The sequence below is a fragment of the Bos mutus genome, unplaced genomic scaffold (assembly GCF_027580195.1).
Source record: "Bos mutus isolate GX-2022 unplaced genomic scaffold, NWIPB_WYAK_1.1 CTG1410, whole genome shotgun sequence".
Lineage (NCBI taxonomy): Eukaryota > Metazoa > Chordata > Mammalia > Artiodactyla > Bovidae > Bos > Bos mutus.
Window position 1 is genome coordinate 25830 of NW_027218870.1, and position 5440 is coordinate 31269.

Here is a 5440-nt window from a genome sequence, read left to right on the forward strand (position 1 = left end):
TCCTAGAGCCCAAAGCACATTCTAAGGGCAGTAATTTCCATCTGCTCCAAGACATGGGAAGATTCCCACTTGTGAGATCAAAGCAAGGATAAAACTGTTCTGATTTCAAGAAGCAACTAGTACAGCTTTAGGAGACATGACGATTCGTTCAGTTCAGTTCAGTTGCTCATTCGTGTCCAACTCTTTGTGACCCCCAGGACTACAGTGACCCCAAGTCCTTGGGCTTGAGGACTATAGCACCCCAGGCCTCCATGTTCATCACCAACTCCCAGAGCTTACTCTGACTCACGTCCTTTGAATTGGTGATGCCATCCAACCATCTCATCCTCTCTCGTCCCCTTCTCCTGCCTTCAATCTTTCCCAGCATCAGGGTCTTTTCCCATGAGTCAGTTCTTTATATCAGGTGACCAAAACATTGGACTTTCAGCTTCAGCATCAGTTAGATTGCTGTATTTGGGGTGGCCTTTCTGTATTCTGGCAGCTTGTGGTTCTTTTTTATTGTGGAGATTCCTCACTGTGGGTGGGGTTGTGTGAGTGGCTTGTCAAGGTTTCCTGCTTAGGGAAGCTTGCGTCCCTGTTCTGGTGGGTGGAGCTGGACTTCTCTCCAGAGTGCAATGAAGTGTCCAGTAGTGAGTTTTGAGATGTCTATGGGTTTGGTGTGAATTTGGGCAGTCTGTATATTGAAGCTCAGGGCTATGTTCCTGCATTGTTGGAGAATTTGCGTTGTATGTCTTGCTCTGGAACTTGTTGGCTCTTGGGTGGTGCTTGGTTTCAGTGTAGGTATGGAGGCTTTTGGATGAGCTCTTGTCCATTAATGTTCCCTGGAGTCAGGAGCTCTCTGGTGTTCTCAGGTTTTGAACTTAAGCCTCCTGTCTCTGGTTTTCAGTCTTATTCTTAGAGTAGCCTCAAGACTTCTCTATCTGTACAGCATCGATGATAAAACATCTAGGTTAATGATGAAAAGCTTCTCCACAGTGAGGGAACCCAGGGAGGTTCACCAAGTTAGATGGAGAAGAGAATAAGGAGGAGGGAGATAGAGTTGACCAGGAGAAGAAGAGGGGGAATCAAACCGGAAGAGAGCACGCCAGCCAGTAAACAATTCCCTATGTGCTATCCACAGTTTGGACCCCTCCGAGAGGTTCATGCAGTTACACAGAGAAGAGAAGGAAGAAGGAGACAGAGGTGACCAGGACAAGAAAAGAGGCAATCAAAAGGAGAGAGACAGATCCAGCCAGTAATCAGTTCCCAAAGTGTTCTCCACAGCCTGGAATACACAAAGAGATTCACAGAGTGGGTAGGGAAAAAGGGGGTGAGGGAGGAGATAGAGGCGACCTGGTGGAGAAAAAAGGAGAGTCAAAAGGGGGAGAGAGCAATCAAGGCAGTGATCAAACTCCCAAGTAGAAATGGGCAGTGAAGATTGGGTTCTTAAATGTACAAAATTGACAACAAATACCAAAAAGCAAACATTAAAAGTCTACAGTAAAGGTTAGAGACTCCCAAATACAGTATTAAAAAAACAAAGTAACAAAAAATGATAAAATATATATATGAAGTTTGCATTAAAAATAGGGTCTTTTTTTGAAAGGTCATAGTAGGTTATAAAAATTAAAATTAAAGAAGCAATAGAGGACATAAAAAAAATTTTTTTTAATGATAATAGTAAAAATATACATAGGAATTTCTCTGGAGTGGTTGTGGGCAGTGTGGGGTTAGTTCAGTTTCAGATAGTTCCGTTATCCAGCTTATACTTCTCAAGATCTATAGGCCCCTTCCATTGTAGTCAGTGCTAACTCCAACGTTTTAATCTGTTGCACCTGTCTTTTCCCAGCGCTTCCCTCTGTTTATTTTAACTTCTTCTGTTTGCTGGTCTTTTCAGTGTCTAATTTCCGCCCTGAGTCATGGGGGCGAAGGTGGTCACTTATTTAGGCCCACTTACTCAGTGGTACTGTGGTGACGGAGGAGCACTGCAAACAAATATCCCTGGCGTGTGCTCACAGTGTCCTGGCCGCACTGGGTTTGCCCCCGCTCACGGTGTGTGTGCTTTCCCAGTTTACACTGCTCAGGCTCAGGTTGCTCTGCCTGCAACTGTCTGAGGTGGGCCCTGGGTTGCGTGTACTTCCCAGGTCTAAGCCGTTCAGGTTCAGGTTCAGGTTCTCAGGTACTCCACAAAGGCACAGGCTCAGTTGGACCTGCGTTTTGTGCCCTTCCCATGTCCGAGCAGCTCAGGCGACCAGGTGCTTAACGAGCACAGTGACCCCCAGGTGTGGTGTGTCTTATACCTCCCCCATCCCAGCCGCTCAATTTGCTGGTTGGCAGCAGGCCTGCCCGTCTCAGGTGGGCCGTGTGTCTCTTCTGGGGGAGCTGATCTCTGGCTGCGACCATCCCAGCGGATGTCAACCGCCCAGTATCCCAACAAGTCTTGGTTAGCAAATGGGAGCCTGCTTGCAGTTTTGTAGAGGATGCCTCTCTGGGGCTGAGATTGCCCCTTTCAGGCTCTGGCTGCCCCCGCCTGCCTCCCTGTCTCTGGTGGGAGATGAGTCAGTGCACAGCCAGCTAGCTCTGCTCTGGTATTCTCTCAGTCCTCTGCTCTGTGAGTGGGCCAGGAAGTGCCTTAGATTAGGGCTTTTCACAGGATAGGTTTTTTTCTCTCTGTCTGGCTATCCCACAATTTGGGTTGCTATCTCACATTAGCTCCCTCAGATTGCCCTCAGGGCACTCAGGCCTGGCCCTTACCCTAAGCAATGCAGCCCGCACCTTCCTGTTCAGGCCCCCCGCTTGCTGGTGGCAATCGTGAGTGTCTGGACTAGTTCCCTGCTGGAAGTTGTTGTTAGGCACGCAATCTGTGGGGTTTCTTTCTTTCTTTCTTTCTTTTTCCTCCCCGTTATGTTACCCTCTGAGATTCCAAAACTCCCCACTGACCTGCCAATGAGAGTGTTTCCTAGTGTTGGGAAACTTCTCCTCTTTTAAGACTACCGTCCCAGGACAGATCTCTGTCCCTACCTCATTTGTCTCTCTTTTTCTCTTTTATATTTTGTCCCACCGCCTTTCAAAGACAATGGGCTGCCTTTCTGGGTCCCTGATGTCCTCTGCCAGCATTCAGAAATTGTTTTCTGGAATTTGCTCAGCATTCAATGTTCTTTCGATGAATTTGTGGGGAGAAAGTCGTCTTTCTGTTCTATTTCTCCGCCACCTTAGGACCGCCTCTGAGACGTGAACTCTGGATTCTACCTCCACAGCAAGCTCTCTTTCCATTCTGTTTCAGACCTAGGTTGCAAATGGAACTGGACTGAATGCTTATGTGTCTGTTTGTTTTTAAGTCTTTCCCCTTGCAATCATCCCTGCTACCATTCCAGTATTGTCCCATTGACATTTCTTTCTCTGAATAAAATGTCTTCCTAATTTAGCAAGTACTGGGGCCAGAATAGAATTTCTACTTAAAGTATTTGTATTCTTAGAATTGTTATTCTATACCCACAAAGTTACACAATTTCATTTTTTAACATTCAAACCCTAATTTGAGCATGAGGAAAAACACTAACCTAAATCTTGCCAGGATTGTTTAAGAAAGATGAGGTTGTAAAGTTAACCTGTTTCACAGTCCCTGGCAACCCACACCCAGTATTATGATCCAGGAAGTCCCACGGACAGGAGCCTGACAGGCTATAGTCCATGGGGTCGCAAGAGTTGGACACGACTGAACAACTGAGCACCATACTTTTCGTGGCTATAGTATATAGTCTTATTGGTCACAGAGCCCACAAGAACTCTAACACCAACCAATGTACATTACGAAAGCTCCATCTAGGCCTGAAAATAAAAGCGTAGGCCTTAATGTCTATTTTGCTTTCCATCTATGCTTATAGGCTAGCTGGCCATATAGCTTTGTACCAACTGATAGAGTTTTCTTCCTAAGAGTATTCTTATTAAAGCTGAACAATGAAGGAATACATTTGAAATACATGAATACCTGTGGGTAGTTTAGAAATAAAAGAATCAGGTTAAGAGTAGGGAAACCAGGGTGCATAAAGCAACTCAACCCATATAAACATGTATCTTTTCACGTTTGTACATATTAATTAGGAGAATCTGTTCCTGAATTTAAGAATGCATTTGCTTTCTTCATTATCTCCTTTTAAAATGATGGTAGTATGACTGTCAGGGCAGGAAGAGCCTAAGGCAAAGTGATGGCATTCCTTCGGGAATGCACACCTTCTGGAGGCTACACAGTCAAATGGAGAATGGGGGTGCGGTCTGCTTAGGGGGAGGCGACTGATGTCTAGGCTGCCTTAGGCCTTCTGAAGGAGGGAAATTACCTTTATTAAGGCTGCTATGTGCCATGTCTTGTGCTGGGTAGTACATTATGTTATGTAGTCCAGTCAGGTGTAAGTAGCATCATTTATGTTACATTTGAGCAAACTGACGCGCTCAAAGACTTTTAGGTAACTCATCCAATTAAGAGGCAGAATAGGAGCCTTCTGGTTCTCTCACCCAGCACCACAAGTGGTTCACTCACTTGAATGGACATGGTGCGGCACTCACTATGTCTCCGAAAGACAAGTGGATGGGCATTTTAAAAGATTTGGTTAAATTCTTCTGTTTATTTTTCTACAACTGGGCTCCTCTAATTGACTTCTTTAGCTGGTTATTTAAGCAGGTTATTTAAGGAAATATTAAGCAGGTTTATTGAGGAAATATCAGGAAAACATTCATAGCTGGACACGAGACACTTTGAACTCAATTCTTCATTGCTGATCACTCTTTTTTGAAAAACAATCCTTTGACAGGGGCTGTTGGTAGTTAAAATTCATCTTTGGGTTAGCTGAGTAAGGTGTCACACACACAAAAACTGGCCCCCTGTAATCTTACCACATTGTCTGCAATTAATGACTACTTCTCAAGGACCCTGAGGGCAGGAAGTCATCCTTTGAGCTGACTGAGGTGTGTGGCCTCCCAGAGGAGAGGTCGAGAGGCTGACTGATAAGCACTGTCAGGCAGGATATCTCGTGAAAGGCGATTCTTTTTCAAGGGAGAAAATTGTGCATGACGGGGTACTCAGAAAGCCAAACAGGTAACTGAACAGAGGACGGAAACTTCCTACAAATGCTGCTTGATTTGAATATTAAATAATTTTGCCTTTCAAATGAGATCTGAACCCAGAATCCACTGATAACACTTAATATTAGGAAACTTGTGTAACTATAGGTTAAGTGTCTCATGCCACAGGGCAAAGGGAATAGAGAGCACTGTCTGGGGAATACTGTCACAGGGAGAATCAACCCTGTGTCTGATCACGCCTCTAGGTTTAACTACTGGTTTGCAGAATATGGGCAAGAAGAACATGTTAACACCACAAGGATGCAATTAGCCTGCTTTAGAATAAGGGGAATGCTATATAACAAATGGTTCAGTTTCTCTCTTTCAGCCTCTGCCATGAACATGC